A 14580-nucleotide genomic window follows, 5' to 3' on the forward strand; every position below is an offset into this window, starting at 1 on the left:
CTCCGCCGTCGGACTGACTGCCCCTACCCTGTCTCGAGCTGGCTAATATAGCCAGCTCGAGCGGGCGGGGCAATGACGCGGCGAGCCGTGATTGGCTGGCCGCGGCCATTTTGAAATTTGAATTTTTTTTTACATTTTCGTCCCGACGCCGCCGCGCTGCCGCCGAGAGGAGAGGTGGGGGTGGCGATGGGGATGGGTGCTACTGGTGGTGGGGGGTCAGGGGTGGCGGCGGCGGGTTCTGCAGTCGCTCGCCCTGCTCATCTGCCCGCAGCCACACATGCGGGAGATGAGCAGGAGCTTTCTGAGCGACTGCTCTGAATTGAACAACCCGTCCGTTCTGAATCTATGACAGATTCAGAACGGCGGGTGCGCGCATGTAAATCGCTGTGTGGGCTATATACATACAGCAATTTACATGCATTTTCTGAGCGATTTGTTAGAATCGCTCAGAAAATGCCTGAATATCGTGCTGTATGTGGGGCCCATTACAGTGTATGGACAACAAACGATTTGCACATTTATGAACGATTTGTCGTTTAGATGCACTGGAAAATGCTAAATTTTTCAGAAAAAAAAGTCTGTGTGGTGACTTTTAGACACTAGGTTGGCCCTATATCAGGCATTACCAACCATGGCACACGAACAGTGCATGTTTTAGTGATATCCAGGCATCAGCACAGATGACTATTAGTGCCTCAGGTATTTTTATTTAGCCTGTGAAGCATGTATATCACGAAAACATGCACTGTTGGTGTGCCATGAGGACCATGGTTAGAAATGCCTGCTCTATACAGTACATGATTATAGATGGTATTATTGATTAACTGTAGAAGAAAATAAGTGAATTTGAAATGACATATATGCAACCTTGAAATAATAGGTACTGAACCTTTCTAATGGATATAATAGAACAAAATATGTATAAATTTCCAGTCTAAACCAGTGGTTCTCAAACTGCGTGACATGGCACACAGAGGTGCAGTGGGAAACTTGCAGGGATAACTCAGGTTGTGGTCAAGGACCAATTCTAATTATTTTGATTCAATGGAATAGGCAAATCCAGTGCTGGTGGATGGTGATCATAAAACACGTGGACAAACAAAAGCAAATCCTGTCCCTCACCATGTAAATGTACCTAAGGTTGACATAAAAACACATTGAATATATTTTTCGCAATTTCTCAACCAACCAACTTTTGGGCTAGAAGTGCCACTAAAAAACTTCAGATACTGTAAAGCCCCCCATACATTAGCCCGACTTGTCCTAGGGACAAGTCGGACCCGATTTCCCCGGCAGCTCCCCGGGAGGTTTCCATCATGATAAGGCACTTGATGTGCCAAGTTGTGCATATGATAAATCGCCATGCGATTTATCATATAAAACTCCCGGGGAGCTGCAGGGGGAGAGCGGGGTGAGGGACACTGGTGAGCAACAGGGGGGGAGCCGGGCATTGTAGCTGTCAAATAGGCAGCGGGCGGTGGGGGGGGCGCTGGAGAGCCGGGCTGGGGACACAGGCAGCAGCGGGCGGGGGTGGACGCCGGTGAACGAGCTGGCCGGGCGCAGCATGACCGGGGACGGGGAGAACGCTGCAAGAAAAAAAAAAAAAACATTACAAATGAATTGGAAGCCAGTGATTGGCTGAGAGCTCTCTCAGCCAATTGCTGATTGGCTGAGAGAGCTCTCAGCCAATCACTGGCTTCCAATTCATTTGTAATGGGTTTTTTTTTCTTGCAGCGTTCTCCCCGTCCCCGGTCATGCTGCGCCCGGCCAGCTCTGTTCACCGGCGTCCACCCCCGCCCGCTGCTGCCTGTGTCCCCAGCCCGGCTCTCCAGCATCGCCCTCCCCAGCGTCTGTCACCGCTGACGCTGCCCGCTCTCCCCCTGCCTGGCTCTGGCGTCCCCCGCCCGGATGCTGCACATAAGATTTAGGAAATCCGACTGCCCGACTCCGATCCGATGCGCACGGGACCGCGCATCGGGGGGGCTGTCAAACCATGCGATTTGGGCCGATTTCATGGCCCGATTCATCCGAATCGGGTGAAATCGTGCCCAAATCGTATAGTGTATGGGGGCCATTAGGCTACAGTATTCACAAAAGTTTTAGAACTACTGCTCTAAAACATTGGTTATCTAAATATAAAGATAACAAGTAAACTTTCTACAGGTCAAACAGCAGATGCACAGGTGTATTCATTGTTCACTGGAACATTTTACAAGGTGAGGAGGCATGTAAAATAGGAACCATTTGTGGGCCTGAGTACAGTGATAGATCACATTTGTTTACACAAAGTAAACATTTAATGATTGGCAAGATAAAAACAGCAGACATGAAATACAAAAGCACAGGCTTAAGTTTAACTTAATACTGTATATTAATATAATTATGGAATCATTTTTGATTATATAGGTTTTAAAATGGAATGAAGTCTTCTTAAACACAGGTAACCGATTGTGTGAAGCGTGACTGACTTTTTCCAGGTGTGTTCAAAACGAAAACAACTCTTATCAGATAATGTTTATTAAGAGCACTTTATGATTATGGATTTAAATAATGACAAAATAAAGTTTACTTTTTAGCGATCTTTTTAGAACCCTGCACCTTTAAAAATGTGTGCAGTTCCTCTTCCCTGCCTGGGGTGTCACTCTTCTGGTGATTCTCAGCACACTCTTGTCTGTATCTTGGTGCTTATATACAAACCAGAGTGTGCTGAGTATCAGCAGTACAGAGTGACACCCCAGCCAGGGAAGAGAAACTGCACAAATTTTTAAAGGTGCAGGGTGCTAGAATGAACACTACTTTTACTGTACAGGTGAGGCATTCATGTCTGATGTAATAACATGCAGTTTGAAAGTGGAAGAAATGTAGCTCATTTTGGTATACTAAAGGGGCATAGACACGGTGAGATTTAGAGTAGGCCAGATTTGTGCCATGTGATTTTCCTAAAACTGTAGACATGGCCGGTTTTAAATACGGACGATTTTGACTATACTACAATATATCGTTTTAAATATTGGCTGGGTGTGCAATATAGTAAAATTTTGCTTGCAATACGGACACATTTGGAGCGCTTACCAACATTGTACGATTTGAACCATACAGGCTAAACTAGTAGTTAAAATATCATTGTGTGTACGGCATGATTGTCAGCTTGAAAATTGATAAAAAAAAAAAAAAAAACAGGAGTCCAATCAAAAGACGCCACAATAGTTGAGTTTTTCATTTTCAGTTAGTGTACAGACATTCTGTCAATGACTTTCTGCGTTACGTCCAGCAGATAAGGTTTTCAATTCTGAGAGCCGTAGAAATCTGGGAAGAGAAGGAAAGTCTGCATGAGTCAAGTTGGGATGTAATGAGATAGTAATATCTGTGACTTTAATGCTGCCTGCACAACATAGTTGAAAGGACAACAGAGGGTGTCCGTCCCCTGCAATATGCTAATTTCCAAAACAAATCGTGGAAGTCGCTGTAGTTTCTTAATTTACTATTGCTGAAAAGAAAATGAATAGTAGCTCAAGCGAAATCTTGAGGATTGCTGCAGCATGGACACAATCTATTGTGAACAAAAAGCTGAATGCAGATTATAAGGGAATCACATGTTGAACAGGATCATTTGACATCCTGGAAATCACAATAAATCCAATGCAGGCAATTAACTGATAAAGTGGTCCAGAACAATTTTTCACAAGTATCACAAGGGAGTGAACTGGTTCAGGAGTCTGCTGATCCTACCAGGCTGATCGTAAGTGCTACCTTAAAGCATTCAAGGCAGTTTCCCTTACTCTCTAAAGAGAGCTAAGCAATATATTACCACCCAGTAACAACACATGCATTTATTGGTGTACATACCAGAATTTCCTAAATAACATAACATGCGCACCTAAGATGAGTCCACAGGATCACTGACCACAGTGTACACAAAACTGAGAATACAGTGCTGGAAAAGCATGGAGACGCGCCATATTACCTCTCACAGCAAGATCTTGCAATTCAAGATCAACTGCAATTCTCCCAGTGGTATCTGGTATAACTTGGTATTGCAGACAGGAAGATTCCATGCTCACATTATAGAGGCAACTTTGGACCGGCTATGTGTAAAAGGTGATTGTTTTTCTTTTTAAATGGTCTTAATTTTTATCAAATTTTTTGATCTATTTTTCACACTCACATGAATTATGTTTTGGGAATACTTTTTTTTTCTGTGTATGCTATTTTGTATATTGTATGCAACATGGTCCATGTGCATAAAACCCACATTGCACAGAGGGAATGATTAATAAAAGCACAAACGCAAGTTAAACTACATTTTACATAGTGATTTAGCATGAGAAAAATCGGAATGACTGCACGCAGTGACCAAAAGCTGTGGCATATATGAAAGGATGTTGCTGTTTTGAGGATGGGGCAGTGCCATCCTGCAATCCTGGAATGGAGGCTAGTCAATTACATTTTCTGTGAGTGAACAAGCCAGGGTCTGCATAGGAGGAAGATTTCTTCACCTGGCAAACTGTCAGGACGTTACCATTGTGAGAAACCTTTATGCTGGTAACATTGTAAACGATGGGTGCAAAGGGGATCGAATCAGACGCAGAGACTGGTAAAACTGAAACACCTTTGTTCTGCGAATGGCCAATATGCATCACTTATCCCAATGGGAAATGCGTGCAAAAGGATCAACCAGAGGTGAAATTGCTGGGGCTTCAAACATGGAAGCCAACAGGAGCTGAATGGAGAGGTTGTGGCTAGCTCAACTTGCGTTTTTGTAACAAAACAGAAGTTACTATCCAACCTCACTCCTCCAAATCAACATGGACATAGAGGAGAAAAATAACCTGTGGCGAGTTAAGCAAGCCCGCAAAAGGGCAAATTGTTCCTCTTTGAGGTACTAGGAAAAAAAAAAGGGATGAGCGCTTAAAGAGGACATCCTCTAAAAGTGCAGAGAAGGAAGACCAGGTCACTAGTAGTCAGAGGTACTTTGAAAAATAGAGTATTTTAGCCTTGGGGCTAAAGGAAAAAACGGGCGCCTACTGGGGTGGTGTGTCAAGCTGCTCCTACGGGGGGGGGGGGGGGGGGGGGGGGGGGGATGTCAAAACCCCTAAGAGGGTACACGTAAATCAAAAAGGTGGCGTGCTAGAAATGGATCAGTTTAGTGAACAGTATTTATTAGTATAAAACATATAATTAATCAATGTTCATTCTAGCATCCACCATATTTGAAATCTATGCAGTTAATCTTCCCCGTCTGCTGTGGTGTTTCTAGCACATGTCAGGTTTGCATATCAGTGCTGATATACAGACCACACTGTGCTAGAAGCAATTCAGCAGACAGCGACACCCTAGGCGGGGAAGAGGAACTGCATAGGTTTTCAAATATGGCGGGTGCTACAATGAACACTACTTAATGCATGTGTATAAAAAAATAGACAGTTTTTAAATTATTAAAACATAAACATATATAGTATTCAATGTAAAAATAAAAATGGGGCAATCAAAGCTTGGACACATATAGGTTGGAATCGCGTTGTGTCCCTTTGCAAAGTTGGTTATAAATGTTCAGTTTACCCAGGATGGGCCCATTGTGTGATTAGAGTACAAATCCATTAACCTTGCAGGGACACAAACGCAATTCCAACTTATAAGTATACAACATTTGATTGCCCCATTTTTATATTGAGTACTATAGATGTTTGTTTAAATAATTTTTAAACTGTCTATTTTTTTTATACCCATGCATATGCATGTTTTATACTAATATACTGTTTAATATTAGCACCCAACTGATCCATTTCTAGAGCTCAACCTTTTTTTGGGTCACAGGTACATTGTAAAAGGGGATTTTTGTAAGAACTTACCGTTCAAACCCCTTTCTCTGAGTCCAGTCCGGTGACACAGCTAACCTTGGGATGTAGAGGGGTCCGCCAGGAGCCAGGCACCTATGCTTCAAACTTTGGGAGCAGGCTCCTCCCTTCTGCATCCCATCATGCCTCAGTTCGACTTCAAAAGCACACTAGGATACATAACTCAGAACAATGCCTGAACATCTTTTATATATATATATATATATATATATATATATATATATATATATATATATTATATATATATATATATATATATACACATATATTTTTTAAGGCAACATAACATTAACCATAACATGGTAACACATGAACGGTACACTTAACTGAGCGTAAGGGAGGGATCGCTGTGTCACCGGACTGGACTCAGAGAAAGGGGTTCGAACGGTAAGTTCTTACAAAAATCCCCTTTTCTCTTTCGTCCAGTCCGGTGACACAGCTAACCTTGGGACGTTCACGAGCGGGTCCTTTGGGAGGGTACGCTCAGACCAGCAGTTTTCATCACTGCCCGTCCGAATGAAGCGTCCTCCGACGCGAACTCATGGAACCTGTAAAATTTGGTAAAGGTATGAACAGAGGACCAGGTGGCAGCCCTACACAACTGCTCCACTGTAGCCCCATGGCGCACCGCCCAGGAAGAAGCAACCGACCTGGTAGTGTGTGCATTAATACGAGATGGAACAGGTCTACCCGCTTTACAGTAGGCAAAGGCAATGGTAGATCGTAACCAACGTGCGATGGTCTGCTTGGATGCAGGCCACCCAATCTTATGCACATCATATAGCACCAAGAGCAAATCCGATTTGCGAAAGTCCTTTACCCTCTCAATGTATATCCACAAGGCGCGGACAACATCCAATCTCTTCATTTTGTCCCTATTTTTAACCCCTTCTGGGGGAACAAAAACTGGAAGTACAATATCCTGGTTCAAATGAAAAGACGTCACTACCTTAGGTAGGAATTTTGGAACTGTGCGTAACACAGCCCTGTCATCATGAAAAATCAAAAACGGTGACTTACATGACAAAGCACCCAACTCTGACACACGTCTGGCTGATGCAATAGCCAATAAAAAAGTAAGTTTCCATGTTACGTACTTCAATTCCGCAGATCTAAGCGGTTCAAAAGGAGGATTCTGTAGCATGGATAGAACCAAAGACAGATCCCAAGGTGCCACCGGCTGCTTATAAGGTGGTTTGAGTCTAGCAACTCCTTGTAAGAATGTCTGAACCTCCGGCAACAAAGCTACCCTTTTTTGAAAAAATATGGATAAGGCCGATAGCTGTACTTTTAACGATTGCAGACTAAGGCCTGAAGAAAAACCATCCTGCAAGAAATTCAAAAGTCTAGACAAATTGAATCTGGAGGTGTGCAGCTTCTGTCTCTCACACCATCTAATGTAGATTTTCCAGACCCTATGGTAGTTAGCCGCAGACACTGGCTTGCGGGCCCTCAACATGGTCTGTATAACCTCATCAGAAAACCCCTTTTTCTTCAATAAGGAGGTTTCAAAAGCCACGCCGTCAAACTTAGACGAGCTGGGTCCTCGTGAAGGAACGGGCCTTGCAACAACAGGTCCTGCCTTAGAGGTAGTTTCCAGGACTCCTTCGACAACCTCAGTACAGTGGAGTACCAAGACCTCCTGGGCCAGTTTGGAGCAATCAGAATTGCTCGTACCTTTTGGTCCCTTATCTTCCTCAAAACTCTCGGCAACATGGGCAAAGGTGGAAAGATGTACACCATCTGGAACTCCCACGGAACTGTCATGGCGTCCACCGCCCAAGCAGTCGGATCCCTTACTCGGGAGCAAAACGTCTGAACCTGACGGTTCGATCTCGTTGCCATAAGGTCTATGTCTGGGAGACCCCAACGACTGACAATCTCCTGAAAGACATCCCGATGAAGAGACCACTCTCCCTCCTGTAGGGATTCTCTGCTGAGGTAATCCGCCTCCACATTTTTGACTCCCGGTATAAAAATGGCCGATAATGCTGGAACATTGATCTCCGCCCAGCTGAAGATCTTGGATACCTCGGCCATAGCCATCTTGCTGCGAGTCCTGCCTTGATGGTTCAAATAGGCCACCGTCGTGGCATTGTCCGACTGAATTTTCAGTGGAGACCCTCTGAGATACGACTCCGCCTGCAGTAAGGCATTCAGTACTGCCCTCAGTTCTAGGATGTTAATGGGCAATTTTGTCTCCTCTACTGACCAAAGTCCTTGTAGTCTTAGATGAAGGGTCACTGCCCTCCAGCCCTTCAGACTGGCGTCGGTCGTTATGACCAGCCAATCCCAAGACCTGAGAGATTTTCCCAGTTGTAAATTCTCCACATCTGTCCACCACAAGAGAGACCTCCTGGACTCCGTGGACAGGTAAAGAATCTCCAATTTCATCCTTTTGGCATCTCCTGACCAACAAGCCAGGATGTTCCATTGAAAAATTCTGGAGTGGAACCTGGCGAACTGCAAGGTTTCGAAGGTTGCCACCATCTTCCCTAGTAGTCTGACTCCCTGCCACACTGATGGTGCCGGGGCTTGGAGAATTTCCAAAACCATCAGCCGAATTTCCAACGCTTTGGATTCTGGGAAGATGTGTGTCTATGATCACCCCCAAAAATTTCAGATTTTGCGTCGGTGTCAAGTGGGACTTGGGTAGATTTAAAATCCAACCCTGATCTCTTAAAAACTGTGTCGCCCTCTCCAGGTGGACCTTCAACTTCTCTGCTGATTCCGCTTTGAAAAGCAGATCGTCCAGGTAAGGGATAACAGTTATCCCCCCAACCTGAGAGCTGCCGCCATAATGGACATCACTTTGGTGAATACTCTCGGAGCCGTGGCTAGTCCAAATGGGAGTGCCTGGAATTGCCAATGCTTCTCTCCTATTGCAAATCTTAGCAAAGACTGGAATTCCCTGTGAATGGGAACATGGAGAGGCATCTTGAATGTCTACTGATGCTAAAAACTCCCCTGGTTCTATACTCAGCAGCACTGACCGTAGAGATTCTATGCGAAAGTGATCCACCCAGAGATGAGCATTCAAAGATTTTAAGTTTAGAATGGGCCTGAAAGACCCGTCTGGCTTGGGAACCAAAAAGAGTATTGAATAAAACCCTTTTCTTCTCTCCACTAGGGGCACTGGAATAACTACCCCCTTCTCCTCTAGAGATATGGCTGCTGCCAAAAGAGAAGCTCTGAGGGAGGCTGTCCTTGGTAAGGGCGTTGGAAGGAATCTGTGAGGGGGCGGGCCTCTCAGTTTTATCCGATATCCTTCTGAAACAATGGAAAGCACCCACGGATCGTCCGTGACTACCTTCCAACTGTCCTGAAACTGCAGGAGCCGACCCCCTACCCTGATTCCAGAACAGGGAGTCTCCGCCCCGTCATGCCGAGGGTTTGTCCTCCCCCTTGGCAACGTGCTTCTTATTAAAGGCGCCAAACCTGGACTTGGAAGCCCTACCTCTGCCGGCTTGAAATCTTCCCCGGCCTGACTGACCTCTGCCAGATGCTCCCCCCCTAAAGGAGGGCCGAAAGGACTGCTTAAACACTCCAAACTTCGACCCAGTAGACTTTGAAGTAGTAGGAAGAAAGGTGCTCTTACCACCCGTTGCCTGTTTGATTATCTCATCCAATTCAGAACCAAACAACAACTCCCCTTTAAAGGGAATATTCTCTAAGGATTTCTTGGACTCACTATCTGCGTCCCAAGCTTTTAACCAGAGAGCCCTTCTGGCCGTGACAGACGTGACCGAGACTTTTGACGCCATCTTGGCGCCCTCCTCACTGGCCTCACCAATGTACTCCGCGGCACACTTTAACTTTTCAACCATGGCCAAAGCTTCAGCATCATGCTGCAGATGACTCTCCAATGACTCAGTCCACTTGATCATGGCCTTAGCCACCCAAGCCGAGGCAATGATGGGCCTCATAGTGAAACCCACTCCCTCAAAAACTGCCTTTAAACAGCCTTCTACCTTTTTGTCTACCGGATCTTTAAAAGCCGCGCCACCCTGCACTGGAAGTGCCGTGGCTTTTGACAATCTGGCCACGGAGGAGTCCACCAACGGAACTTTCTCCCACACCTTAACATGATTCTCCGGCATGGGATACATGTTTGCATATTTTTTTGCCATCAATAGCCTCTTGTCCGGGGCCTTGCCAGCCTCACCCAGCAGAGCCACCATGCCCTCATCTGATGGGAAAGAAACTGGTTCCTTTTTACTCCGCTTAAACACACACTGTGTAGAGGACTTTTCCTCTACAGGTAAATCCAATGCCTGTTTGACGGCCCAAATGAGGTCCTCAATGCCAGAGGCTGAGAAATCTGCTTCCTCCCCCTGTGACCAAGTTAAATCCTCTTCCTCCACATCATCATCAGCATATACTGGAGGAACCACTGGGGACCCCTGCCGTAGCATAAATTCATCAGAAACCTTTGTGAATTGCTCCAAAAGGGAAGACATTTTATGCACCCCCTGAGCAGTATCCTGCATAGTCTGCAGCAATATGGGGTCTCCCTGTGAAAGGGGAAGAGATCCCTGAGATGAGGGAATAGGACCTGGTGATCCTACTAACGATCCCCTCTGCCTGTTTAAAGCCTCTGCCAAAGCTTTTACAGACTGTCCCAAAGCCACAGCCCAGGCCGGCTCAGCCTCCCTGGGACTTGTGGTGCGAGTTCCACAGGTGACAGCTTCACAGGAAGGGCACAATTCCCCCTGGTCCAACTGTTCAACCGACATATTTACATTACATTTTTTGCAATGATAAAACATCTCAAGCGCTCCCTCCCCAGCAACAGAACTGCACTCGTCTGCCATGATAATATCAAAGAATTAAACACTGCACAACGTTCAGGCAAAGTCACAGAGTAATGCACCAAGTGTACTTATCTGTGTTCCTGTTGCTAGCGATACAGTGGAGGAAGCGTTCTCCAGAGAAACTTCAGAGCAGGCTCTGTCTTTCTCAGCTCCGCAGCAAGCACAGAGTAATGGCGCCAGAAACGAGTGGAAGAGTCCAATCTTCCTAATAGTGAGGGAAGTCGCGCTTTTGGCGCCAAATCCCCTTCAGGCGCACCCACCGTGTCTCTCTCTCATCTCCAGTGACTCCCCCTCTAGGGATCACTTGGAGTTGCCCAGAAACGCTGGGCGTCCTGTAAGGAGCTTCAACTCCCCTGGGGGATTTCAGCTCCCAAACCGTTAAAGATGGCGTCTGCCATCGCTGGAGGACCCTTCCCCAAGATCCCCTTCTAGCAAGGCGCTGGATGGGGTCCCCCGTGGCCCAGGACCAGTCTCCGTCTGAGCGGAGCTCAGCGCTGTGCAGAGCGCACATTCTTCCTGAATGTACCTCTCTGCACACAGGACGCGCTTCTGTCTGTGTCCTGCTGCGCTCTCAGCATGTAATGACTTCCACAGAAGTCCTATGCTGGCAAAACCTGCACTATAAGTTAAGAAAATAATAAAAACCTAACTAAAAAACCAAAGAATAAAAGTGTGGCTGCGCGCAGCCACTCAGCATTGCACCCACTCCTGTGGGCACCTAAACGAAACTGAGGCATGATGGGATGCAGAAGGGAGGAGCCTGCTCCCAAAGTTTGAAGCATAGGTGCCTGGCTCCTGGCGGACCCCTCTACATCCCAAGGTTAGCTGTGTCACCGGACTGGACGAAAGAGAAATATAGATTACACAGGAATAACGTGTTAAATGGCGTATGTTAAAAAAAATTATACCCATGACTTGCCACTCCTGCAGCTTTCTTCACAATACATTCCCCACATTTGCGCAACATCTCCATGGAATGCCTTACCCTGCTTCACCATGCACTCGCTTTGTGTGCACACTTGTCCCGCACACCTGCTGTCAATATGCACCGTCACTGTGACCAATTGCCCTCAGTGTTTGAATGACCCTACCCCCCCCATGCATCCTGACCTGCTCTAACCCCTATGCAACCTGCTTCCCCTATTTTGCCTTACTGTCCCCACCACCTGTAACCCCCAATCCATATATAGTCCATAGCTGTGCTCACTCACCTTCACCCTCTTCCCCCCCCATGTGCCCCCACTGTGCAACATGCTCCCCATATGTGCCCCCACTGCGCAGCCTGCTTTGAAGCAGGCTGCACAGTAGGGGCACATGGGGACCAGGCTGCAAAGTAGGGGCACATAGGGAGCAGTAGGGATGGTCATCGGTGCAGTCGCCATCTATGGCGAGTCTACACCCAGAAATCTATAGTCATAAACTATGTGATGGATAACCATCGATAGTTTTAGCTATCAATGGTTATCCATCACCATTGACTGAATGGCTGGAGGACCAATCAAAATGTGGGGGTAGGGCTTCATGGTGTTGGGGGCGGAGCTATGCTCAGTGTCCCGGCATCTTGAAGAGAAGAAAAAAAGAGAAACATTGTTTCTACTATGCCATCGATGTAGGAAAACCATCTGGCATCAATGGCAAAAGTATTTAACAATGGCCATAAGCCATAGATGACTCAAAATAATTGATTGTTTATGGCCGTTGATGACTGATGGTTTTCCTACATCGATGGCATAGCAGAAACAATGCTTTTTTTTTCTTTTCGTCAAGGTGCCGGGACACTGAGCATAGCCACGCCCCCCAACCCCAGAACGGATTTTGAATGGTCCTACAGCCACTCAAAGGTGATGTATAACTATCGATTTCTTTTAGCAATCGATGGTTATCCATTACATAGTTTATAGAAACAGAATAGAGGTGCGCTACAAATGTCACCAATGATTATTTCAATCAATAAACACAAACATTTGATGTTACAGCATTATTGTTTCATCAGTAAAATAAATCCAATTTCTTAAAGTTAATAGTTTATGACCATTGATGGCAAGCATCGACTGCACCGATGGCCATCACTACTGCTCCCCATGTGCTCCCCCCTGTGCAGCCTGCTCCCCATGTGCTGCCCCCTGTGCAGCCTGCTCCCCATGTGCTCCCCCCTGTGCAGCCTGCTCCCCATGTGCTGCCCCCTGTGCAGCCTGCTCCCCATGTGCTCCCCCCTGTGCAGCCTGCTCCCCATGTGCTCCCCCCTGTGCAGCCTGCCCCCCATGTGCTCCCCCCTGTGCAGCCTGCTCCCCATATGTTCCCCCCTGTGCAGCCTGCTCCCCATATGCTCCCCCCTGTGCAGCCTGCTCCCCATATGCTCCCCCCTGTGCAGCCTGCTCCCCATATGCCCCCCCGCTGCAGCCTGCTCCCCATATGCCCCCCCCGCTGCAGCCTGCTCCCCATATGCTTGCCCCTCCAGCCCGCGCCCCATATGCCCCCCGCTGCAGCCTGCTCCCCATATGCCCCCCCCCCGCTGCAGCCTGCTCCCCATATGCTTGCCCCTCCAGCCCGCGCCCCATATGCCCCCCGCTGCAGCCTGCTCCCCATATGCTTGACCCTCCAGCCTGCGCCCCATATGCCCCCCCCGCTGCAGCCTGCTCCCCATATGCTTGCCCCTCCAGTCTGCGCCCCATATGCCCCCCCGCTGCAACCTGCTCCCCATATGCTTGCCCCTCCAGTATGCTCCCCATATGCTTGCCCCTCCAGCCTGCGCCCCATATGGCCCCCCTTGTGCAGCCTGTTCACCATATGCTTACCCCTGCAGCATACTCCCCATATGTTCCCCCCCTGTGAAGCCTGCTCCCCATATGCTCCCCCCTGTGCTGCCTGCTCCCCATTTCCCCCCCCGCTGCAGCCTGCTCCCCATATGCTTGCCCCTCCAGCCTGCACCCCATATTCTTTCCCCTGCAGCCAGCGCCCCATATGGTCCCCCCTGTGCAGCCTGCTCCCCATATGCCCCCCCCCCCCAGCCTGATACCCATATGCTTGCCCCTCCAGCCTGCGCCCCATATGGTCCCCCTTGTGCAGCCTGCTCCCCATATGCTACCCCCTGTGCAGCCTGCTCCCCATAAGCGCCCCATATGCTTGCCCCTCCAGCCAGCGCCCCATATGCTCCCCCCTGTGCAGCCTGCTCCCCATATGTTCCCCCCCTGTGAAGCCTGCTCCCCATATGCTCCCCCCTGTGCTGCCTGCTCCCCATTTGCCCCCCGCTGCACTCTGCTCCCCATATGCTTGCCCCTCCAGCCTGCGCCCCATATGGTCCCCCCTGTGCAGCCTGCTCCCCATATGCCCCCCCCCCCAGCCTGATACCCATATGCTTGCCCCTCCAGCCAGCGCCCCATATGCTCCCCCCTGTGCAGCCTGCTCCCCATATGTTCCCCCCCTGTGCAGCCTGCTCCCCATAAGCGCCCTATATGCTTGCCCCTCCAGCCAGCACCCCATATGCTCCCCCCTGTGCAGCCTGCTCCCCATATGTTTCCCCCCTGTGAAGCCTGCTCCCCATATGCTCCCCCCTGTGCTGCCTGCTCCCCATTTGCCCCCCGCTGCAGCCTGCTCCCCATATGCTTGCCCCTCCAGCCTGCGCCCCATATGGTCCCCCCTGTGCAGCCTGCTCCCCATATGCCCCCCCCCCCCCAGCCTGATACCCATATGCTTGCCCCTCCAGCCAGCGCCCCATATGCTCCCCCCTGTGCAGCCTGCTCCCCATATGTTCCCCCCCTGTGAAGCCTGCTCCCCATATGCTCCCCCCTGTGCTGCCTGCTCCCCATTTGCCCCCCGCTGCAGCCTGCTCCCCATATGCTTGCCCCTCCAGCCTGCACCCCATATTCTTTCCCCTGCAGCCAGCACCCCATATGGTCCCCCCTGTGCAGCCT

The sequence above is a fragment of the Crinia signifera genome, chromosome 11, assembly GCF_055691185.1.
Source record: "Crinia signifera chromosome 11, ASM5569118v1, whole genome shotgun sequence".
Lineage (NCBI taxonomy): Eukaryota > Metazoa > Chordata > Amphibia > Anura > Myobatrachidae > Crinia > Crinia signifera.